The following is a 26783-nucleotide window of genomic DNA, read 5'->3' on the forward strand; positions in this document are numbered from 1 at the left end:
TTGCTGTTGTGGGAATGCTGTGGTTTTGGAGTCACAGAACAATCAGTAGAGTCGCACTAACAGAGAAACAAAGTAAGTAGGGGGAGGAAATCAGATGGAGGGAAGAGGAACGAGAGAGAAAGGTAGAGCTGCAGAAACAAAAGACAGTGTGAGGAAAGTATAAGATGGAGCAGAAAGAATTCGTTGGAGTACATTCAAAAGACAGACACTTAAAAAGACAGAAAAAATGGAGGCCAGACAAGAAGGGAAGTTATTCCTCCCATGCCTGTCATCTTTCTCAACCTCGGGCCGTGCGTATCCTCAGGCCATCCCGCCGTTGGAATTTACAGTCCGATGGGCCTGCCTGCTAATAAAACACATGTGGGCTTGTAGAGGAATGGGGAGGGACAGGGGCCTGCGAACAACCTCTCTCTGTGTCCATGCACTCACACTATAGCGCATGCGCGCACACACACACACACACACATGCACAGGATTCATAGATTCATATTCATATTTACCTGTTTATGCATATGTAAACTTGTAACCTCAATCAGCACTGGGAAAGCTTCTGTTTCTTTGTCTGTTGCTACTGCTGTGATTTGTTGTAATGAATAACTGTATGTATATAAAGACATACAACATTTAATATTGTGTACATTGTATACAGTAGTTTCCAATTTCATTGACCTTGGCTACAACTATGTTATATAAACCACTCTAAACAACTGAATATACACATGCAATGATGGCTTGCATGTGTATGTTGTGGAGTGTTTGATTTGTCCCTTTACCAGCGAATTATAAATGCTTAAAAAACAGCTCTGGGCTCAATTAAAGCTCCACATTCCCAATTTGTATTGTGAATCATTGGGAGATTGGACTACAAATGTTCCACACATGTAATTGATTTCTGCAGCAGGCAGAGCATTGAGCAATAGCCAAAACAAAGTGGCCTAATAGTCCAAATGAAATCAGTCTTGTGCGTCTTTCCTGTGCTTGTAACAAATAATGACTGACAAGAAAAACACATGCAACGCACAAAACTCGGTCTTAGTGTTTACTCTCCTAATCATGAATGTAAATGCAAGAGATCGCCGTCTTGCTTCTCTCCTGCTTTTCCTCTTTCTTTGCCTTCTCCTGTTATATCCTCCTCTCTCTTTGTAATTCATCCCCCAGCTGTCCACAAAAACTTCCTTGCCATACAGAAATACTCAAACATTATCCCTGCTGTAAACAAAAAAAAAACAACGTGCAATTAAAAGGTTTTATACGCTTGTTTTAAGTGTACTTCGTGTCCGACAGAGAAAAAGAGTGTATGCATGTTTGTGTCATGAGTGCGGTATGGCTTCCAGCAGCGGTCCTGCTTCCAACTGGGGCCCTTCTCAGTTTTGTGAGACTCCAGGGGGTCGAGAAGAGAGAGACAAAGATAGAGAGCCCTGTCACCAAAACCTCTCCAGCTCGGGCTCTCTCCTCATTAATCTACAGTCCTGAGGGAGTCTTGCAGAAACGCATTAAAGAAATATGCGCCGCTTGGAAAGCAGGTCAACATTTCTATCAAGTCCTCTATATGTCCAATACAGAGCATTCATTTAGAGCGAATAAGAATAGCATCTGAATAAAGAACTTGGTAGTAGCCAACAGTACAATTGTACTTGAGTAGCCAGCTTGTAATACTACGGTTAGGTGATGAAACTTCTTGGGTAAAGCATGGAGGGGGAGAGGCAAAAACTATAGAGATTGACAGACCACGTGACTTTCGTGCATTGCATGCCGGGAACTCATGGCAAAACAATCCAAGTACCGCATCAAATGCAAGCATTTGCAGCACCGCAAAACGTTCATTCTCCAGTTCCAATAAATTCTTGCTTTTTCTTTGCCCCCCAAAAAAGGTATGTACAAAACGAAGGAGAACAATGCCGGTCCGTACAAAGACAGACTTGATGAAAAGTCAAAAAAAAGATACGAGGAAAAAATCAGGAGTGAAAGGGTTAGACCCTTACGAGCACACAGAGTGGACAAAAGATGTTAGCGTGCTGCCCAACTTTCACCACGCTCATATTTATAATTATACGGTTCTTGGAGTGAGTGCACACACTCATGGAGTTTAGTAACTTCAGGTCACTGCAACAAGCCCAGGGACAGTTTACCGATGGATGGGTACAGGACCTTAAAATGCACCGTGTAGAACAAAAGACCATCGTACCTATCATAAGTTTACCAGTCTCACAAGTCGTCTTCATAAATACACATTCGTTAACAGTTTATTAATAGGACTTTTGAGCTCAACAGTAATTAATTAGCAGTGGAAATCATTTCTGGTAGCATCACAGAAATGTAGCAGTGACAATAATATTGTATGCTGTAATCGTACTGGGCAATTAGTGATACAAAAAAACTGTTTTACCCTGTGAATAAAAGTACATGTTTTTGTCAATGTACCATAATAACAGAAGCGAAACACAATATTATGTCAGGACAATTCATTATTTATGCACAATAAACAAAGGAGCATAGCTGTTCAGCGCCAGACTTGCTTGTAACCTATATCACCAGTTATGTTATGAAAAATGACGTATTAACTACAACAGAAGACTGACCTTTGTGGGAATGCTTGGAGCAGACTAACATGTGAGCTGGAGTGTTCTGGGACGTTATATTTGCTCTTTGAATGGCTGCAATCCAGGCCATCCGTCGCCTCTTTGTTACTTCGGAAACATGGCTCGAACAATTTCTCTTCAACAACGTAATCCGATAACAACCGATCTCTTTACCCGTCGGCTTCCTGTGGCTGTCATGCGACCGGCTATTGCAGTTAATAATACAACAGCTTCTTGCCATTTTTTGTTTCTTTTTATCGCTGTGTAACTGATTTCAATTGAAAGCCTACGTGCGCTAGTACCTCTTGCCACGAGTACCCAGAATTGTTTGCGGTTTGCTGATTCGGAAAAGTGCAATTTTTATCTTTCAGCTGCTTGGTTGAAGATAAACTGTCATTTGCTTCATTATCTGTTTTTTGTTTTTTTGTTTTTTTCAGGATGGCCTGTATATAACTTTCATAAAACTAAAAACCTTTTGTATCATACTTAAATTTAGGCTGCAAATCCACTAAAGCTCTCTACTATACAATGACCTAAATGCGCTTTATTTGGGCTGTCTTTTTGTGGTCTTTATTTACTTTAATTGAAACGTTGATGTGGCTTCTTAACACTTTCATGCACCACGACTTGATGTGTCAAAACTCTGACAGCAGCTTTATGACATGATGTGTTTTGATAATGAGATATCATCTGTTATGTTACTTTGGGAGGATGTAAACAAGGAGAGAGAGCACTTCCAGACCTTGTCTATTGTTTTTGCTTGGACATACACACAAGGGGGATGGGTTTCGTCTGGGGTCAAACTGAGGTTAAGTCTGCATATTATTAGGTTGAGAGCAAATAATTATACTGGCCTGGAGAAGGGTAGCCTAAATACAGACCTTCTGCATAGGTACAGAACATCTAGTCAGTCTGTATTTGATTCCTTTGCGGGAACAAACAATATACATCTAAAGGCGCCTGTCGGTGAGAGGATAGAAATGTTACTGTTTCAGGGCTGTCCCACTAACTGTGCAGTACAATGATGTCATATCAGTATAAGGAGGGGCTGGGTGATTACTTGCTCCCTGTCTGTGTATTTTGTTTGCGCATTATCTGTGATAATGAGATGGAAAAAGTAGACAAGGCTGCTGATGTGGAGAAGTCATTATATTCATTCATCTTCTTAGCTTGATATGACTAAGATAAGTCATCCCGGGGAATCTGCATCATTAAAACATAGACATAATTTCTTAGGAATATTTTAAGGCACATATTACATACTTGTCCTTTATTTCACGTTGAGTTGAAGCTGTTTTGCAGGTCCCAGGAGACTCAGGTCTGTGAACTGACTTCTGACCCACTATTGTTTCCGGTAAGTCTGACAGCAAACCTCCAGAGACGCTTAGGGAATCTTGTCTTTGCATGTAAAAAGGAAATGGGTATTAAGTTCATGGAACTTCCTTTTCATCGTTATATCAGCTTCACCCTTTTGCATTTAGCAGTTTATCAGTCTGCTAGTAACGAGGTGTTTAGGTGTCTCTTTAGCCATAGCCTAAAAAAGGTGATTAACAACCCACCCAAATCAAATCAAAGCTGCTGGGCAGCTATCTGGAAACGTTCATAATCTGCTTCAGCAAAAACTGCTATCTATCACAACGGTATTAAGATAAGATTATTTTCATTATTCCAAGAATGATGTATCAACAGTACACAATGCTTAGGGTGTATAAACACTATTCTTTAAAAACATTGGTGTCTCCATCCAGCATGATCAGAACACTTGCTATAACAACCTACTTCTTAGGTGGCATACGCGCTCACTATGATAAAAAGATTATGGTATATGTCATTTTGAGGGTGATACAGTAAATGATTTAAGGATAATAAAGTTCTTATGTTTAACATGTACATGCAGCTTCTCTGCTTTTTGACTAATTTTTATTCCTGTTTAGGAATGAGCTGTGCAACATCAGAGTATTGCACAAGCATGAGTGTGTGCAGGGCTTGTGTGGCTGTGGTTTGCATAAATCTGTAATTGCTTGCGCCTCTCATCCCCGCCGCGGGCCTGTTCCACCCATGTCATGCTAGTGTAGTGTCAATAACGTGCCAACGCACATTGTTACACACATAATTGATCACTCCCCACGGTGACGTGTGAAACCTGAGGACTCATTACCTTGATGATCTTGATTGGATACTCTCAGCTGGGTTCTATGTGTTGATGTCATGACTGTGTAATACTTCTGCTGTGCTTCGAGTAATAGATTCTTTTTACATGCGAACTGGTGATTGTGCCACTTCTAGACCTGATTACGAACTTTAATTTGGAATAATTCAGGTAACATTTATTCCAGTAAGAAGGACCAGGTTATTTTTTGCCTGGCTTGCTCACATTTGAAGAGCTACCAAACAGGACATGGTAATGAGATGAGTAATCCACGAGTCTGTCAAAAGTGATTTGTACAAAGGACACTGTGGTCAGAGGAGAGGAGTCAGTGCATTATCCTAATGCAGGATATGTCTTCAAAGAAAAGAGGTCATACTCGCTAAACTCGGAATTTATTATTCAGCTCTGACAAAGTGTTTTCTGTCCTGAGGTGCATCTGTTTAAACCTGTCCCAGTAACAAAGCTTATGAAGCAATGAAATGTGCATATGAAACTATAATGTGAACAGTTTCCTGCATTTCACAATGATAACAATGCCTATGTCATTGGATATAATCCCTATTAAATCTTTAAAATACCACGACACCTACGGTGAAATCTGTAAAAACTATCATAGCTACAGGTGCAGATGACAAGCTGACAGTTACAGGCAGAAAGTGATGGGCTTTTGCTCGAGGATGATAAGTCATCCAGAGTTCAGGCGCAGATGTCTGTCTGTCTCATCATGTCTTACTGTATAATGTGAAAATCTCGCTGGAGTCCAACATAAAGGGCACAGCTGAAAGAGAAGATTTTAAACTATAGGAGCTCAGCCTTCCATTTAAGGTAGAACATGGGTGTAAACCAGAGGTGTATTTGCATTCAGCTGCAGATTGATATTGGAGAAACGGACACAGCTGTAGATATAGAAACAGGTGTGGAACCTCATGTGTATCCTATAAGATGTTTGAGTCTGTGTCTAAGGAATTAGAAACCCATGACGGATTTAAAAAGCCTCTCATAAGTAGTCAAAGGAGCTTGCAAAGAAAAGCGTCTGGACTTCTTTAAGTTACTTGAAGACGTTTCACCTCTCATCCGAGAAGCTTCTTCAGTTCTAAGGTCAAATGGTGGGGAGTCCCAGATATAAACCTAGTGGGAGTATCCCCCCACAGAGGGACAAAAGGACCCCCTGATGATCCTCTAATCGCCTGAGCCAAGGTGTGAAAGTGGGTGTGGGTCCCAATCAGCCAGAGTTTCGGGTGAGCTCATTGTGAAACCTGGCCCCACCTTATCATGCGAATTCCTGAGGTCAGATGGCCCAGGATGTGAGTGGGCGTTAAGGCGTCTGGGGAGGGAACTCAAAACTGGATTATAGATGGCAGAGAGTTGGTGTCGTAAACCACCGCCTCTGTTCAGAGATGGTCGCTCACAGTGGACATAGATGGCTTCTTTCACTCCTCTTTCCAACCATCTGTCCTCTCTGTCCAAAATGCGAACATTGGCATCCTCGAAAGAGTGACCTTTGTCTTCCACATGCAGATGAACTGCTGAGTCTTGTCCTGTGGAGGTGGCTCTTCTATGTTGTGCCATGCACTTGTGAAGTGGCTGATTGGTCTCTCCAATGTAGAGGTCTGGGCATTCCTCGCTGCACTGTACAGCATACACCACATTAAGTCTGTGTTTTGGAGTTTAAATCTGGGACTCTCCACCATTTGACCTTAGAACTGAAGAAGCTTCTCAGATGAGAGGTGAAACGTCTTAAAGCAATTTAAAGAAGTCCAGACGCTTTTCTTTGCAAGCTCCTTTGACTGCGATGACCTGGATGACTGAGAACCTTCACAGACCTCTCATAATTAGCATACCATCATGCAGTTAGGATGTTTTAAGGGGTTATCAAACAGATGTATTAAAACAATAACTTACATTAGATGAATCTCAAGACATTTTTATGGATGCATACTGATTTTAAACGTAATACCACCTACAATATTTCTCCACATTATCTCCTTTCTGTGCAGACACACAGCTAAGTCAAGAAAGGAATAAATGTCAACAAACTCAGCGTGACTCCCGAATTATTGAAGCCGGCGAGCTGGGAATGCAAACACTGTGGCGTGATATTGACGTTCTGCCAAACCAAGATGTGATCGCCTGGCTGTTATAACAGCAGCTACTGGGCACAGCAAGATATTATTGTCCACAGGACTGCAGAGACCTATTAATAATTACTACTAATAACTTATTTCTGCAGGGCAGCAGTCCAGAAGAATGGGGTTAGTGTGTGTGTGTGTGTGTGTGTGTGTGTGTGTGTGTGTGTGTGTGTGTGTGTGTGTGTGTGTGTGTGTGTGTGTGTGTGTGTGTGTGTGTGTGTGTGTGTGTGTGTGTGTGTGTGTGTGTGTGTGTGTGTGTGTGTGTGTGTAATTCTGTCGCCATCATTCTGAGTTAATATTGCTAAGTTGATTGACGGGCCTTATTAATCTCATGGTGATAATGTGGACAAGGACACAACTGCATGAATTCATTTAATGCTGAGACACAATGGAGCGTACTTAATCATAAATTCTACATGTGAATATTTCAGTCCACTATAAAGACTTTGCATGAAACTTGGGGCTTGTTGGAAAAAGAATAAAGCATTTATGATTTGTAGGCCCTCCAAACTAAAAAAGAAAACACCCCTTCAAGTATGGCACAATTTCTGAAATGGTCATTACAAACATGATTAAGAGTTTATAGTTTAAGTTGGTAAAAAAAACAAACAAACTGATAAAAGCTGGAGAAAGACTATGGCTTGACATCAAGCTCCACATTTAGATCCAAGAACTTTTAGGAGCTATTTGAATGTAGTAACCCCTTTTTTCTGTGTCTGCAACATCTGCTGACTTTTATAACCTTAAACACCAATGACTAAAATGAAGCTTCAAATTGTGACAGAGCCTCGACTATATTTTATAGATAGTTGTTGACACTCACTGTAGTACCTCCTCTGTACATAGTGGTTACAATTTGAACAAAATTTTAAAATTTGGATTCAACACAACGCTGCCACTGATTTTCAGTCTAGTTCTTGTGTAATTTGCCATACCTCAGCCATGTTGTACAGTTTCCCTTGCTTAGCAATGGCTTCTTGAGACCATTTTTGATGAGGCTTCAATGAGCAGTAGATGGATCAAGTGAGGGTCAGATGGATGTTGTAGGTCCTCTGTTAGACCTTTGCTGTTGTTTTTTATTTCTAATTTCTAAGATGGATAGTTTCTAGACCTGTCACTTCTTTTGTCCTCCACTTGTCCCAATTCCTCCTATTATTTAAAGGACAAACTGTACACTATGCTAGGATATTCCAAGTTTGTGACTAATAGCTTTTTGGGAAAAATCTTAGTCTTGCAAAAAACTTATAAACCAAAAATTATGCCTTTCAAACTGTTATCTACCTTTTTTCCATAGATGTCTTTGTGACAGGCTGCTAGTAAAAACGGCTCTAAACTCACAATGTAAATTTATTTCTTGTTAAGTTCTCGAGTGGTGTGTCCCTCGAGTTAGGTGCCTTTTGTATGTTTGATTCATAAGTCAGTGTAAAGTGGTTTAACAAGCAAAAATTGAAAATGAAAGTGGTCAGGTACAAAACAATATATACTCCCCCTTTAACAATTTCTTGTCATGCTCATACACATTGATTTAACCCCCCTATAGAATCCCAGGTAAGCGTAAACACAGCAAGAAAATCAGGTTGTGCTGTCAGATAATCCGCGGTGTCATCCGGGTTTAGCCTAATCCTTTACTCTAATTTACTAGGTTATTTATTTAAGAAATCAGGTTCTCACAGAAATAAAATAACCATGTTATTAACGTGCATGTAAAAAGGCAATCTTATTTTGTAAGGGAACTGCATTTTTTTTTTTTCACTAACAAAATGCATTGCATGCAGTAGTGATCTATATTTGTAATGGGAAAACTGTAAACACTTTTGGTCGTCATAGGAATAATGAGATCATAACAAACCTGAGCCTTTGTGTCTCCAAATAATCGCTCAATGGACAGTAAATCCACATAATGACCATGTGGCACAATTAATCCTGAATGCACAGATTAAAAAAACAAATGCTCAACTAATCCTGGGATGCTGCTGAATTTAGAGCATCACTCATCAATGTACAACAACTCTTTGTATTAATGAGCTCACTGTGCACCCTGTTACTATACTTTCTCACCACTCTGCCAAACTCCTGCCTTAGTACTCACATAAGCTCCCCTAATGTGGTTAATGTTGGCTGACTCAGCCCCCCACTCCCTCCAGGCAACAGAGTGATGTCTCTCGCTCTGTAGACCACCTTGTAATTAACCTGTTTATGTATAAAATGCTTTAGAAATAAATTTGACATCACTTGATGTGATGGATGTGTGGTTAAAGTCATGCGCATCAGGGCAGCTTACTTCAAAAAAAGACTGTTAAGTTCTGAGTGCAAAACAGCCCTTTTAATCCTACCGCTTTTATTTACCTAAAGCTTTGGGCTGCAGGGGGCCACGCCACCAGCGCAGTTGTAATGAATGCCACTGCAACAGCCAGACCGTCTCACACACACACGCACGCGCGCGCGCGCAATAGCAATCACCCTGCACACGAGAGAAAGCGTGCACGGATGCATGCGCATGCACACACTTGTGGTTAGTCAAGCAAACGAGGTTAATCAAGCTAGCATATTTCAGACCCCCTCTTCAGCTGAAACTGTTGGGAGTGCCTGTTTTGTTATTACTGTATGCCGTCTTGCTTTATTATACTTCTGCCATTTTGCTTGCTAGACATTCAGTTGATCTTCATATATGTTTCTGCTACATTGTGCCAGATAACACACACATCGGTCTCTTGTAACCTTTTACGACTCAGCATTAAACAAACTTAGGTTATGAAACACAGGTTTGATTTGACATTAGCCTGCTTCTATCCAGCTGTCAAACAGCGACATAAGTGGAAGTCATGAATGTGGCTTCATCTTTTTATTTATTTATTTTTAACACCAACTGACCATTTCCACTAGTAACATTTATTAGGGACAGCTGCCAGAGGGTCCCAGTGTCTCATAGAGCACATAAACATGCTGTTTAAGTCATTTCTAAATTGCTTTTGCATTTCTCATTTTGAAGAGGGCTTAAAAAAACACTATCAAAATTCAGTCTATTTATGGACACTGTTACTACAGCCCCGAATACAACACTTTAGTGTGCTCAGATACCCAAGACTGGCTCTAATGCCAAGTTATAGATGCCAAATAATAACTGAGCAGTTGTGATTTTCTTTATGTTGCTTTTATGTTCAGATTAGGGCTCTTTTTATATGACTTTGACCCCACTCCGACACTCTTTTTTTTGCAAAGGTTCTATCCTGCCCACTCTGTATGGGATTGAGTGAGGGTAAAAGCACACAGGCCATACCTTATGTTATCCACAATGGTCCTTTCCCACTCTCCTTTCCATGACTAACACCCCCCCCCACCCCCACCCCTCCGAGTATTGAGAATAGCTTTGCTGCTACGTGAACCAGCATGAACCTTGGGACAGCGTTGGGTTTCATTGTGACTCAATGGGCTGTGAGTAACAAGCATAGGCCTTTTGCAGGATGCATTTGGGTATTAAGTAATGACCTGGAGGAAACCAAGAAGTACCCTTGAAGTTCATTCCAAACACAAATAGGTCCCCATAGATTTCCATATTAAAACGACCAGCTTGACAGCAAAAACTAGCGTGTATACAACTTGGTACACAGCCTGATGGTTTTTGTTTGCTTGTTTGTTTGTTTGTTTTCCCCCCTTCATACCAGCTGTGCAGAGGGTGAATTTTTAAACCTACCCTTCAAACTTGGTTTAATCCCTGACATAATTTCTATTTTGTTTCCATGTAGATCAAAGGTAGTCAGACCATCTCTTACAAAGTGAGAAATATAGATCAGAAGAAGTTATTAAACACTGGGTTCCTGTTAAAAGGGAGTTTTTCCTTTCCACTGTCGCCAAGTGCTTGCTCATTGGGGGTTGTCTGATGAAGAGGGTTTCTTTCCAAAACATGTTGATCTAGCTGTTGTTTTAAATTAGTGATATATAAATAAAATTGAATTTAAGTTAATTAAGCTATTTCTAGTTTTGTACATCAAAATTTTATTTCATCAGGGTTTTTAATGCATTGGACTCCTAAAATTTTTCCTCTCTGTGATGTCAACATCATATACTCAGAATTGCTACTATTTATAAATTAAATCAATTAGCTCGTTAGGATATCTGGTGGCTATAAAAGTGTGACGTCATGAGTTTGAATCACCACTGGGGTGTGTTTGAGAGTTGTTGTTTTTTTCTCTCTTATTATTTCTATTTAGAAAGCTTTTTAAGTTTAAGTAGACGGTAGAAATTATTCTTCAAGGCAACCAGAATTGCTGTTTTGACTGACAGGTGTCAACACTGAGCCTGTAGCTGATGGCTGGAAGCCACATCCCAATACGTAAGTGAGTATTATTTTATTTGCATCTTTTACAAATACATAAAGTGTCTGAAACTATGGTAGAATCTGAAACTTACTTGCTAGCTAAAGCTACTAAACTTACCAGTCTGCACCATCTGATATCTTGGTTTTGGTATTGTTCCTGCATTGTCATAATAATGCTGGTCTAGGAACAACATCACAATTGACCAGTGATATCTGAGCATTTAGTTAGATTTAGCCAAGAAGTTGATGAGTAACCTAATCTGTCTAAGCCTAACTTGATGATATATATATTTTAGTTTATATAAATTAATAAAGAAAACACTTGAAATACTTACTTAGTTGATCCAGAAGAGAGTTTTATAGAATCAGTGGTAACCCCTACCCTGCCACACACACACACTGCAAAGTTATAACATTACAACAGCCTGATTGGTCAGTTGAAATGTTGATCTTAGGCAAACATTATTATGATGATGCAGGAATAACAACAACATGGGGATGTCAGATACACATTCAGTCCACCCATTCATCCAAATAGACATTTTTGGTTCCAAAAAACCATTATGGCTACAGTTAAAACAAAAACTGACATCACCTGGCCGTGTCTCTTCATCACTAGTGGAAAGATCAAGAAGGGAGAACGAAACCATTCATCTTCTTGCCTTTGTAGGATTTGGGAACGCCGTTTATGCATTTATCTTATTCACATTAAATAAATGGCATTTACAAATGGTGTTATTTTGAGTTATTCAGAACTCACGTTGAAATTCATCCATTTAGGCTGGAAGTTGCAGGGTTGTGTCTAAATCTGCATGTGTTTTCATGTTTTCTTCCCCCTCTCCTTAAGTCAACAGAAATCGGGCCAGCGAGTCAATGAATAGTGTCTTTATTCCATTTGGATGGCTTCAGCAAGAAGCTACTTAAAAACATCTCCTAGGTGGTCTTGGTTCAAGTGCAGCCTAGAGCAGAAGTGAATTACTGACTGAAATCCGAAGTCTTTTTTTATTCAAAACGACAAGATTAGCTATGCAGAAAACAGAAAAAGTGTTTTAGGTTTCCCTGAAAACTGGATTTGGAGAGAAACCACTAACAACATTAAAAGACTGTGATGAGATTACCAGATTTTTGCTCCAGATGAAGATGTGACTTTAAAAGCTGCAGACCTTTGATTGTGATGCTGCTTGGTAGCAATCGGTTTAACTATTGGAGGTGTCAAAGCAGCAGGGCACATAAAGCGAGCCATAATCAAGCATGATGTATGGTTTCATGTTAGACTGGGGGCTGGCTGGCAGGAAAAGCAAATCCATCAAACCAACAGACAACCTATTTAGTGTCTGACTAAACACTTTAAAGTTTGCTTAATTTGATTGACTTTTACAAAAGGACACTCCCAAACTAAATTTGCAAGAAATGCCTTTTAAATAGGCGGGGTTTCTGTTTTTCTGTCTTGCCAGTTGAAGGTCATTCAGAAAATAAAGCAATCTAGTTTTGTTATGAAAAGGTTACTGCATGTGTCACTCGTCCATTATATAGTTTGAGACTTCCATTATGTAGGACTGTTTCAAATCTTGATTGTAAACTTTATCCACCATATTATCCAATGCAAAATGATCACGTGAGAAATAAATGGTCAACAGAAGATGTACTGTAATCATTCTAGGGTAAAGAGCTGTCAGATGGATTTTCTGACACGTTAAGAGTGCCTAGTGAGATAAAGCTTGAGTTATTATCTTTTATGTCCATTTATAATGCCATCCAGCAACACAAAGTGAAGGATTATGAGGATTTAATCAATGCAAAGGCTAGAGACACATTAGCCCACACAAGATAAGCTATGCATTGATCTATTGCTGATTGGTTTTCTTTAAAAGGAAAGGGAACATCCATAGATGAGTTTAACATGAACAGGCAGAAGTAGCAAAAAGACCACAAAGATCAAAGAAGCATGACAGAGAAACAAAGATGCCATAAGTGATGTTTTAAAGGTTTTAAATCCTTTATTCAGGTTGTTGAGCTACTTCAGTGTAGACAACATTTTCAGTTGACAAATACAACCATTCAGGTTTGAGTGTAGCTATTAGTACGTATCTCACAACTTGATACACTTTCGATTTACAGGCAGTATGTTTGTCAAATATCTGAGAATCCATATAAAAATAAATCTCTTCTTTTTCTGGGAACTGATGTCAGGAAAAAGCAGAGCCACTATTTTCTGTTGGCTGCAAAACACTTCAGAACCATTAAAGTAACACACGCGACCTTGTCAGTGCCTTTGTTTTGGTTGTGGCGAGGTGAGGTCACACCATGTTGTGCCCTCAGGCTAATGGCAGGCTAAATGAGCCTGGTGAGTTGCAAAGAGAGCAAAGGTTGGTCTCTGAGCTGATTATTCAGGAGACTGGCTCCTACCTGATGCCATTTATGCCATTATTGAATCTGTTGGATTGAATTTGATTTTCTTTCTTGAGCACTGTTCACATAAAATTTAGACTGTCAACTTTGACGCAGTGCTTGGTCTACTAACTCAAGCCTGTTGGTCTTAGGTGTCGCCACTGATTCCCTGTAGGATGGCTGACCTTCACCCCCCTGCTAGACTGAGGGTCATTGCACTTCGACCTTGGTAGTTACAAGGGTGCTTTCCCACTGAGAAGGTTGAAGGCCTAGAACCCCTAGGCTGCAAAAAAGCACACATGCAACAACTGAACATGTACATTCACAAGCATAAACGCATTCAAAATACCCGCTGAGGTTTGCTCTTGAGTCAGCAAAACAAACTCCAGCACTTCTGTCTATAATAATCAAGTTTGACTTTGAAGGTTTTTTTGTGATCATTATTAAATTTCCCTAGAGTCGCAAAGTCTGGCACGGCTTTATTAATTAGCGCAACGTGCGGAGAGTGATTTACAGCCAGTCTTTGGTGTCAGAGTCAAGAGTGGTGCAAATGGGTATCATTAGTCTGCAAGATTCTCTAAGTAGTGGCCGTATACGCATAATGAAAGCTTTCATTAGGAATCTAGAGGGATTGGTTATGCAAGGTGTGTGTGTGTGTGTGTGTGTGTGTGTGTGTGTGTGTGTGTGTGTGTGTGTGTGTGTGTGTGTGTGTGTGTGTGTGTGTGTGTGGTCCAGGTACTCCTCATGTTGTGGGGATAACAGGAGAACATGTCTTCCTCACCAGTACAAAAAGCCAATTGCTACATTGTAAATCCTTAAATTTTAGGGCAAAGATCTGTTTTAAGGTTGGGGTGGGGTTAGTCAAGCAGTAGCTATGCTTTAAATTAGAGTAAGTATTTAAGAAATTGTTGTAAGTCAATACAATGTGTTCTGAAGCCATGCAGACATAAGTGAGTGAGTGTTACTGTGTTTTCACCCACTTGTGTATCAGGATTTATATTTTTCATGTATTCATCACCCAGTGGCAGGCTTTTCTCGTGCATGAGCCTGCCAGCTTATGATTTTCAAAGGTGTTTTACAGGAAAAGATTTTTGTGATTGCGCATTATAAGGCATGCAAAGCTTAATAAATTACATTTATAAAAGTTTATAAGAAATTACATAAAATACAAAATCGAATAGAATTAAGCTAGCAGATATATGCAAAAATCATTGGAAACTCTTCTTGGATTCTGACTAATCACTTTGCTATGACTAGATAAAAATCACGAACTGGCTTATTAGATTACTGTATATTGTAATGATTATCTGTGCTATTTTAGCTAACTCAAAAATGACTTTAGTGATAGTGTTGCTTGCTTCACTCCTCAATTTAGAATAAAATATCCCCAAAACGATTGCTTTGATTGCCATAAAAGCTTGCAGATTTCCCAACACACAAATCCTAATGACCATAATAATCTCTGAATTTTCATAAGGATAGATTGCATTGAACTTTGGTACAGACATGAATAATTCCCACTGAATGAATTGTCCCTATTACTCATGACTAAATGCCTTCAAGACTTCTAATTCATCAGACTCATCTGTACTTTGTGTTTTATGCTAGGAAAAATGGTTGTATGGTCTTAATAATGCTGTGTATAGCCTTTTGAAAAATCCTATTGGAAAGGAAGTGGCCACAAAACGTTTGTCAGCCATTACAATAAGGACACGTTTCAGGCAGAGGACTACACCATGCTAGTGATGACTGACATTGTTTTCCAGCTTTATCTGTAAGTTCCTTTGAAAAGTACAATGTAAACCAGAAACTGAGAAACATTCAGCTTCGAACTAAAAGTTGTGCCTCAGCACTGCAGCCAATACATTTGCTTTGAAGGCAAACAGTCTCTGTTTCCAGTTTGTGTTTCACTACCACTCAGAGAGTTGTTAGCTAGTGTTAGTAGATAACCTGATGTGTTTCATGCAATGAAACTATGGCTGCAAAAGCTCGATCACATCTCTGTTTTAATCTGGTTCTGGGTTTGTGTAAGAACATCTGGTTGGATGACCTCATGGCTTCCACAGGTGTGTGAATGTGAAGCAGCTCAGACACATATCCAGGTGCCAGTCCGTTTAAAGCTACAAAAGTAGCAATAAAATCTTATTATCACATCTAAAATAGACGGGGAGCCCATGAAGGGATGACAAGAACGGGGTGATGTGTTCATGCTTTTTAACACATGTTAAGAGGTGAACTGGTGTGCATTCTGGACTAACTGCAAGCAGTTTAAAGATGATTGTTCAATAGAAAAGTACTAGTAGTAGTCCAGGCGGTAAGTGATAAAAGCACGAAGAACTGTTTCCAGGTCCTTCTGCAAGAGATAAGACTCTACCTCTACCTGAGTTGATAAATCCAAACTGGTTCTTTAACAGACAATTTCTCAGCAACCTCTACCAGAGTAGAATTTAGTATCTCTGTCTTGAATAAAACCACACATAGGAGATGCATATACAGGTTCCCACATATAGATATTGTTAACAGTGTGGTGGACCACCAGGTGGCTCCACCAATGAGAGGGCGCCTTGAATGTTCGTTTGTGTGAAACCAATATTAAAGTTGGAGTAAAATATTGGGATCTCTTGTGTCGTCCTTACATACCTTACATTACAACAGTCATTTGATACAAAAACACAGATTCAGTTGTCCTGAAGTCTGTTCCAAAGTTTTGGTGCTACAACCTGAAAAGTGTGATCCCTCTAACATGACAGCCTGGGTCACAGGCCTTGATGAGAGGATTGTAGAGGCCAAGGTCTCAGTAGGTCTGCTATATATGCAGATTTTTATGTTATTCACAAAAAAATTTACAAATTTCTAAACTTTACTGGAAGCCGGTGAAGGGAAGCAAGAGTAGCGTGATTTGCAAGAGCTGGTTAGTTTTTGTAAGTATAGCCTAAGTGCGGTGTTCTGGACCAACTGAAAATGGATAAGTGAGATCCATGTGAATAGTGAGTCACAATAATGAAGGTGGAAGATAATTAAAATGCATACTAAAAGACAGTAGAGGTTTGATTTTTGCACTTTTTCATAGATGAAACAAGACTGGATGAGCTTTCATATATGAGATTCAAAGGTCCCATCATTTGATGTTGCAGGTGAGGGGAGCGATGTAATGACTGATTTCTTTAGAGATGTTATAGAGGCTAAATACATCAACTTCAGTTTTGCTAAGGTTGACTGTCAATTAATAAAGGCATTTGCTGAAGTAGTAGATGCTGCTTTAGCTTGTGAGGCTTAACAGAAAAGTACAGCTGTGAATCATCAATAAAAATTGTAAGGGATGCCTTTTGATGTCGATAACCCAAGGAAAAACATGTATAAAGACAATGGAACTGGACCAAAGATGGAGCCCTGAGGGACCCCGTATATGAGGGGAGATGAGGGAATAATATGATGTTAAAATGAATATTGAAATATCTGTATTTTAATAAGAATGGCATGATTGTTGGCTGCAGATAATTCTATTAGAAGTAAAATTAAACATTCCCTTTTATCTAAGTGCATAGGAATAGCATTGTTGCTGCGTATTTTAAGCTAAAAATTAGGCTATTATTTTACTAAACTATTTGGAAAAGCACAATTTTCCACAGATGAAAATCCGATGACGTTTGCAAATCATCCTGCGCTTTTTGTTCACGAGCACATGGAACTTGCCTGACATAACTCAGCAAACACTCATGAGCACATGTACAAACTGTGTGCACAAAGCAGTCAGTTAACCACAGACAACACCAGCTCATCATCAACACTGAGTAGTCAGAACGATCTCTCACCTTATGTAATCTGTGTATATCCTGTAGGCTTTTCATGTCATCTGTTGGTAAATTAATCATTAAGTCCTGCTGCTGCATTGGCCAGTGTGGCTTCCGTTTTTCTCAAGCTGAGCTTCAAGCTGTTCCAGGGACAGAATGAGACATGGAAAATTTGCATTGAAAAAAAAAATTGTGTCACTGCAAAATTAATTCAACGTTACCGTTGTGTTTTCCTTGTTTTTGTTTTGATTTTAACATCATTCTTCCCAACTTTTAAACATTTGCCTATCTAGGAAATGCGCCAAAATTAGACATGAAAGGATGCAGCCGTATTTGGGTAAAATTAGGAGCTTATCCACGGGGGCATCTTCTGATGGCTTTGGTCCTTGGAGACTCAGCAGCAGATTTAATCTCTATTCCTGTCCTCCCTGCTGCTGCACACAGATGGTTATGGTCCTTCAAATGATTTTAAAGGTTCGCTAAAAAGGACTAACCAAAATGAAAGACGTGACCTGTAGAGAAGAAAAAAAAACACATTTTTTTTTATTAGTGTTTGTATTTTTTCTCCATGTAAATTCTTTTCGTTTCCTCTTTTTTTCGCTCGTTTTCCCTCACAACACACACACACACACACTCACTCTGTGGGAGTTGGCTGCCATGGTGGCTGAGTGTGTGTGATGCCAAGGCTGCAGCCTGGTGCGGCAGTAACGGTGAGTCATAGCTAGCAAGAACACAGCAAGTTGCTTTGGCATATCATCATAACACGCACACACATGCGCACACACACTACAGGGATCCTGAAACCAGGTGTGGTGCAGATGCAGAAGCTTCCCGGATTCACGTTAGAATCAGTGGGTTAATTTGGTTTCATGAGCTTTCTCTTGCCAACTTTCCCGTTGTATATTTTGATATCTCTCTCTCCTCCGTGTAGTCATTTGCTCTACTCTGCTCTCGCTTCAAAGTTACATAAATTCATACCCACTCAAAACACCAGCTCTCTGACAACACAGTCCTACCATTAAAAACAGGAGCACCATCAGCTAAATAACCAAAAAGCAGAAGACGACACTAAGCCTCCTGGTCATCGCCTTGTTTACATATTTTTAGAGATGGTGGTGTGCTCGGCTGGAGAAATCTATGGTGGTGTGCCATATGCATAAATGTGTGCGTGATTGTTTTTGACTAAGTGCCTGCATGCGTACGTCAGCGTTCACGGGTTGCGTTTACATTAAAAGCCCCCATTAATGATGCAGAGATGTGATTAGATGGAGAGATCAGTGGCTGTTCAGGCAACCTGCGAATATCAGCTAGAGGAGGGCACGGCACCATTCTCGTGACTAAAAGCCTCATTAGACTTTAATGTGGTATGGCGAGCAGCAGCACAGATCAGGTAGAGGGACTGAATGTACTGCAAAGCAAAAACTTCTGAAGTGCGTCACACAATTTGAGAACAGTTTGGTTTGATGTATGATCATAAAAATGAGTTATCAGGTATGAGTAATCATTTATGACATAACAGAACAATGAACAATGTCTTATTCTTCTTTGGACTGCTCCTCTTCATCTGCCCTATCCCTTTCATCCTTTTCTGTCACACCAACTCTCAGCATGTCCTCCTTCACGACATCCACAAAGTTCCTACTGTCATCGCTACACTCCTACCTTTCCTCCTCTCTCACTGCCTCTGAACACTTCCTCCTCCTCCTCCTCCATCTTAGCCAAACATTCTTGGTGATCCACATTCTTGATTTGGCAAAGCTCTTACAATGCCTTTCCTGACGCACGACTCCCCATTTATTCAGGCTTGGGACCAGCACTAGGGGTACTCCACCCTGGTGACTAAGTTAACTAAGTCACTGAGCGTGCTGGCCTAAAATAACAACTGGTAAATCGTAATTTCTATACACAAGGGAGAAGTGAAATGTAAACTGGTGGCGTAACACTGAGTGAGGCTTGTGAACATTGATAAGATTGCACAAACACACATATTCCTGAGGGTTGCATCTTTTTGCATCTTTGCTTACACTTGGTCTGGAGATGCACTAAGGGACTGCAGGTGAATTAAAAACAGCGCTCCTAACAGTCTCTCTGTCTCTCTCGCCTTCTCATTGCTCTGTTTCTTCTCTGCGCACACACCTGATCCCACCTGTCTGTTATTCTACACCCAGCAGCAGACTCAGGGGATCTCGGGCAGGTGTAGCGTTACAGCACTGACACACTTTACCATCAGCCACAGCGTTTAGTTTGCACTGTTTGCAAAATTGTATGCGTGCTCTGCTGAGCTGTTATCACTTTGCAGGAAGTGTGGACGATATTCAACTTGGTGAGTCACTGTGTAAGACTTTCTTTAGTGAATCAAAAAAGAAGTTGGTCTTAATCATATTTATCAAGTACTGGAATTGTTGCTGATTATATGCAAAGAGAGAACGGGGTCTACAATAACTATAAGTAAGTGCTGTATTTCACTGCTTGTCACTCGACATCCTCTGTACAGCTGTAGAGTGACTGATTATGTAAAAACGATGTATATCAAAATCTATCAAAATTTTAAAAAAAAAAAATTCTGTTTATTGCGCTCGGCCAATAATGTGATTAGAGTGCTCTGATTTGACTTACTGCTGCTTTCAATAATTCTGAGAGATGGATGAAAGATGGAGCGAGAGAAGGACAAGAAAGTGTTAGAGACAGAACAATAGCTGGAGCAGGCCCACAAGAGGCATGTTCAGTGGACACAAGCCAAAATTTCTGTAAAAAGTGCAAAACCCAACAGAAAGAGCTGTCTCACATCCCACCCCAGAGACTTTTAGCCTCTCGCATGCACACTGCGCGTCCTACCCTCTCGTTCCTTCTCTTTTTATAGCCCTTTCCTCCCCAGATTTTCCTCTCGGTCTGTCTCTGCTCTTCCCTTCTTTCTTTCCACTCTTTTCACAGAGGTGATGACAGAACCTCCCCGGCACGTGTTGCACAGATGAGCCTCCAGGGCCCCGAGACCCACACCAAAACACATCCACACCCGAACACATGGTGAATGGATAAACCCAGCTGCACCGTACTCACCTGAGTGCAGGAACATTCCATGTAGTGAACATAAAGTGAGGCCGGGATGTCTTACATTGCGAGGCTGTAATATGTGACGCTCTAGTTGTCAAGCTAAATACAACAGGCTGATGTTTTGCTTTGTAACTCAAAGTGCAGCTCCCTTCAAGTTGTATTCTTTTGTGCTGTGTCTGGCCCAGTGGTGGTTGGTGACTCAAAAGACTGAGGGAAGTCTGGAGGAAAACCAAGCCACAGCCTGATGTGATTTTACACCAGTTGGCTTCTCTCTACATTTTTTTTTAATATTCATTGAAAAGTTAAGCAGTAAAACAATGGTTTACACAATTTAATTTAAACATTGTGGTTGCTTATGTGTCACAAAAAGCCTGTGAGCCCAATGATGGGTGACAGAGCAACCAGTATATTACAGCAGGGACTTTACACAAAGCTCTCTGACCTAATGACAGCCTGAAATTAGTGGAAACACAGCGAAAATACAGATTGTTCAAAGCTTGTCTTCTACTATGTTAGTTTTTCTGTCTTTTATGGTGAAAAATATTCTTGGGGAGGCTTCTATGGACTAGTATGAGTCAAAGCAATGTTAAACTCCCAAGTCAAGCTCATAGAAGCCTTAAGAAAATCAAGCAACTTCCTTGATTATACGTTTTTCTTCTATCTTGAGCTCATTTGTTTTTTTTGGTTTGTTTGGGGGTTTTTTTTATGATTGTTGGAAGTCAAAGAGTGGACATTCCTACTATTCCTAGATGATTGTGTTGATGAAAGTATTAGTGCATTACTTTTCTGGTGTATCTGGATTGTGTTTTGCAACAGTGCTTTCTGACAATGGAGCCAGACCAACTCAGGTTCAAACCACAGAGCTCTAAACAGAACCTATATCGAGCAACAGTGAGCAACAGACATAATGTAGAAAAAGATGCATCAATCTAAACTGCTGACTTCCAAACCATGCATATTAAATCAATATGATTTGACACAGGGCTCCGTGAAAATGCCAGACAAAATTTTACTGCCAGAGAGTGTTTTGTTTCTTCTCCAAGCAAATAATGACCGCATTATCTGGCCAAAATCTGCACTTGTTTTCGTTCTTAAGCCTGTGGGAGAGTGGTTTTCTGTTGGACCACATACACGTTTCACTGGGTGTAGTTTGAGGAGAAAGCATGAAACTCAGCATTGCATCATCACTGCATATATCATAACCTTTATGTTATGAGGTGCCGATCACTGATTATGTCCTGCATCTATACATTCTGTGCATATATCATCTGAAACATAACACTGCTATGAGTTTCTTTGAATAAGTCTGGGTAGGTGTGCTCATTCATACATCAGTGACGGTTCAAGTGTGTAACATGTGTTTCTTATTGGGTTTCACTGGTCTATCAGAGCCAGGTTCTCACCTCTAAAGGCCCTGGGTTTATGTTTGAAGGGTGATATAAGACAAGTTTGAAAAATAAATTCTTCTTACTGTGCTGCAAATGCAAAGATGAAAAAGGTTGCCCTACTCACTCCTTTAGGCCAAGTTAGCTAAGATCAAACTGTTACATTCTGTACAAATAAATAAATGAAGCTACTACTTAAAAAGCTTAGTTAGTTTAGTGCAAAGATGGGAAAGTGGGAAGTAGTTAAGATGGCTTTGGATCTTGATGTTAGGTCTAGAGACCAATTGGCAACCACTTGCAACTCTGATCGTTGGTAAAAATCTTAATTCCTTGACAGGTTAGTGAGCGATTTCTGGTAGTCGCTGGGAAAAACCACAAGTAGGATGGTGCACTATAGGCCTCCTTGTGATTTCTTCATCAACCAGTAACCGTAGTTTGTATGGAAGACACCAATTTGGCTGCAAATACAGCCCCATTTCTGGGTTGCGTTGTATTTTTGGAAGTTTAACTGCTGCTGGATGGTTAGATAGTGACTGTTTCCAAACAAGTCACTCTCTCCCACACAAACAACCAGTGGCTGTGGCTATCTGCTAGTGACCAAAGCAATCACAAACAGGTGCTCAGTGCAGTACACTCTTTGCAACTCCAAGTTGGTGGCAATTGGTGATTAGTCTCTAGGCCTGTTTGACTGAGGCCTAAGCTGACTAATGGCTAATGTAATTTTAGGTTTAATGTACAGACATGGGCGTTTAACACTTTTCTCATTTCCAGGGTATCAAATACTGCTGTTTTGTCAAAGACGCAAGTTCATCATCATCATCATTTATTTATTTATATAGCACTTTAAAAACACACCTGGTAGACCAAAGTGCTGTACAATACTAATATGCACATAGTAATAAAACCAGATATAGCAATAAAGTTAAAAAAAACAATTAAAAATTAAAAAAATTAAAAATTAAAAAATTAAAATAAAAAATAAAAAAAATAAAATAAAAATGTCAGTTACCCACAGAGTTAAAAGCCAGGGAATAAAAATAGGTTTTTAATAAAGACTTAAAAACTGGCACTGATGCAGCCTGTCTAATATGGAGAGGAAGTTGTCCTTTGACACACCAGGTGTAGGCAACAGTAAGACAAGTCTCACTAACCGCTCATCTCCTATGAACCCTTCTAAAAAAAACACTTGCTTAAAGATTTCTTGTTTTTTTTGTTTTTTTTTAATGTGCTCATTGAAGTTCTTGAATGTTTGTATCCCAATCAGAGTCTTTTCTTAACCAAGTATTTTAGTTTCTAGAACTATTCATTCTAGTAAAGGTGTGGTTAACTAGCAAACCAAAGTAAAAAGAGAGTGGAAAGCTAAGTAAACAAAGTGCACAAAAGAAAAACCCACAACGCTCTCAAATAGGAGACTTAAACGGGTATTATAATTTCCGCCTCCGCCAATCTGCTTGGGTCTGTTTGGATCTCAGTGACGTGTTCACTATTTGAACACAAGGGTTTGTCCAGATGTCCACGTGCCTGCCAATTTTTTGAGACTGTGAGGACACTTTACATTATCATACACCAACTATGCATGCACTCCAGGCAACAGACTTCAGAGAAGTATAACAGGAATGATTACTCAGCCGTGGCCTCAGCTGTTCGTGTCCATCTGTCCACAGCAGAGGATAATCAAGGCCCTGAAACTTCTCATCATAGATGTTTTGCTCTTAAAGTGGACTGCTATTTATTTGCATCCAGTGCTGTGGTGGCTGGTACATCAATGCACAGATGCCAAAAGGTGCTTTATGCAAATCTCTGTGACTTTAGTGGCATGTCGGCAGTATTTGATGTTTTAGGCTGAGAACATGTTAGGTCAGCACAAATGAGACTAAGTTTCCCAAAATGTTGAACTGTTCAGAAACAAAGAGTACAAAGCTGTAAAACCTCATCGTATATAAGATGAGTGTTCTGAAAGGCTTCTAGACTTATTATGGCAACTTCCTTGATGAGACACTGATGTAAAATATGATAACACTTTTCTTTTTTAAGCAGCAGTCTGGAAGTGAAAACTTAATCTGCAATGAAAGGACAGTTCTCCAGGACACCTCAGTTATGGAACCTTCAAAGAGCTTTTAGAAAATTTTGTGTTCCTATATTTTATCTCTCTTTGACATGTTGTGGTCTAGGGACTGTAGGGAGGGTTTGACATATTTGGCTGCAGTTGTAACGACAGGAAAATTCATTTCTGGACTGTCAAAGACATTTGTTCTCCCTGGCCTCCCAAGTCGAGAGCACAGTCCAAGGTCTCTTTTCTCCTCTCCTTTCCTTCCTTCTTCACAGTCCCTTATGCTCCTCTCCCTCCTCGCTTTCACCCTCCCTCTGATCTCCGGTCTTGCCCTTGGCTGACATATCCCCTGGATTTTGTGTGTGTATGCATGTGTGTGAGTAAAAGAAATTCCTCAGTATGGCCCAGGAGCTACGTGCTGTCACACACTTCCTCCCTGTAGCCAGAGCCTTGAGAAGGGGAGAGCAGAAAGAAGAGGGAGGCTTGCCCTGTACTTAAGATACTTTCAAAAAGGTGCACAAGCAGGCAAAACACCTTTTCCTGCATACATAGGAATATTCCACCTCTACTGCAGGTGAACCTTTAAGACACATAATGTTTTTGTATATAAACACTACCATTCCATAGTTGAATGACTGCAACATACCACTGAGGCCCCCACGTCTTTCTGTCTTCTAATTGTCGATCTGTTTATATGTATAGTTTATGTCCCTCACATATCTGTATTATTATAGTTGTATAGCTCAAAATAATGTTTTTTCTTTTAAAGAATGGTTCATCTGTTAACCTAATAAGGTGAAACACAAATAACACTATTACTTTTTGACTGTGTCAAAATATCTGCTCTTAACCCAGCAGTTGGACATTTGCACAGGATTTAGCTTTGTTTAGCTTTTATCATTAAAAGTTCACAAGCTATTTTCCTGCTATGGAGAGTTGATCATGTATGGTCATTGGGTTGGCAAAGGCTTAACGATTAGACAGCATCACATAGGAAAGGTTTAGTATTAACCCAAAAGAGTGAGGTAATCACTTTAAAATCTATTGGCTTAAGAGTAGATGGCACATTTAGATCAACCTATAGGTGGTCAGAAACCTAAATCAGACAAGAGTAGAACACAAACATGGTAGCATGGCTTAGGTTTGATAAATTTGCATCTGAATGAATTGAAAGATTTCTGGAGCAACGTTCTTTGGTCAGATGAGACCAAACTGGAAATGCACAGCGTTACATTTAGAGAAAACCAATCACAACATATTAGTACAAAAAGCTCATACCAACTATTAAACAAGCTGATGGAGGGGAGATAATCTGAGCTTGTTCCAGGAGGTTTGTAGTCACTGAGTCAACCATCAACTTCTTTATATACCAAAGTATTCTAGAGTCAAATGTGAGGCTATCTGTCTAACGGCTAAAGCTTGGCCAAATCTGGATCATGCAACACGACAATGATCCCGAACACAGCAGCACATCTACAACAGAATAGATTTAAAAAAAGAAGAAGAAAGAAAAAGCAATGGCCCAGTCCAGATCTCAACCCAAATGAAAAGTGTGATGGGACCTTAAGAGAGTTGTGTATAAATGAATGCCTTCAAATTGCAATGAAATGACGCAAAGCTGTAAAGGAGAGTAGGTCAGAATTCCTCCACTACTGCAAGAGAGACTGATAAAGTCATAAAGAAAACAACTGTTTCGAGTTTTTGTTGCTAAAGGTGGTTCTACTGAGTCACAGAGTGTACTTTGTTTAAACTTTTTTTTTTCATGTGAGTATACTTTTCTGTCGTGCTGAGTTTACTCTTGATGTTCGTAAACCTCATTAACTACAGCTGGAGTCTGCTCCTCCTATGACCCATCTCAGTGATCAACTCCTGAGGATGACCAACACTGATGATAAGAAACAGGAAGCTCCAACCCGGAGGGCGGTGCACTGTTGGACGGACCAATCGGAGTCTGCGCTGCGGGACTGTTTTGATCACGCGGACTGGGAAATGTTTCACGTGGCTGCTAGGGACATTGATGAATACACAGACTCAGTCTGCGGATTTATCAGGAAATGCGTGGAAGATGTCGTCCCATCCAGAACAGTTAAATCCCTCCCAAATCAAAAACCCTGGATTAACGGAGATGTTCGCGCGGCACTGGCGGCACGGAGCCGCGAGTAGTGCGGTGCTCTGAACGGATAATTGGAGGTGAGCTTCCCTCCCTCCAAGACATCTACAGGAAGCGCTGCCTGAGGAAAGCGGGGAGGATCATCAAGGACTCCAGTCACCCCAGCCATAAACTGTTCAGACTACTTCCATCAGGAAGGAGGTTCTGCAGCATCCAGTCCCGTACCAGCAGACTGAGAGACAGCTTTTTCCATCAGGCCATCAGACTGCTGAACACTTCATAGACACCTCAGCTTCACTACTGGAACTTTAACATTATGCACTCCATACTGTACAGTAATGCCACTGTTCTGCACATGTCTCACTCTGTATATTTTATTTTATATATTTTATTTATTGTTTACTCTATTTAATTGTAAAATATGTGTGTACACACACACACACACGTAGAAAAATATTTAGGATACACATCCAGAAATGCATATACTATTATATATTGTACATATATTTATTAGTTTCAGATGTAGCCATTCTTGTATTTTGCTTGTTTACATTATTGTATTTTGCACAACTCTGTTGCTTGTGAAGCTCGCACACAAGAATTTCACTCACATGTTCTGTACCAATGTACCAGCACATGTGATGTGACAATAAAAGTGATTTGATTTGATTTGAAGTTAAATCATCTTACAGTGTAGCCTACAGGGTAACAGTCTAAGAAATGAGGGCACCAAAGAGCTTCTGACCACAATTACACCCCTATGCTTCTATTCTGGGCCATTCAGTAAATTAAACAAAGCAAACACCAGGAAGAACATTTTAGGGGTTTTTTTTGTA

The 26783-nt window shown here is 40.1% G+C and overlaps 1 protein-coding gene across 1 annotated transcript in view; it reads left to right on the plus strand.

Moving 5' to 3' along the window:
* prickle1b (prickle homolog 1b) overlaps positions 1 to 26783 on the plus strand; it is a 76614-nt gene that overhangs the window by 15788 nt on the left and 34043 nt on the right. The gene's annotated exons all lie outside the window — the stretch shown is intronic.

Source organism: Astatotilapia calliptera, chromosome 17 (genome assembly GCF_964374335.1).
Source record: "Astatotilapia calliptera chromosome 17, fAstCal68.1, whole genome shotgun sequence".
In the NCBI taxonomy this organism is placed as follows: Eukaryota; Metazoa; Chordata; class Actinopteri; order Cichliformes; family Cichlidae; genus Astatotilapia; species Astatotilapia calliptera.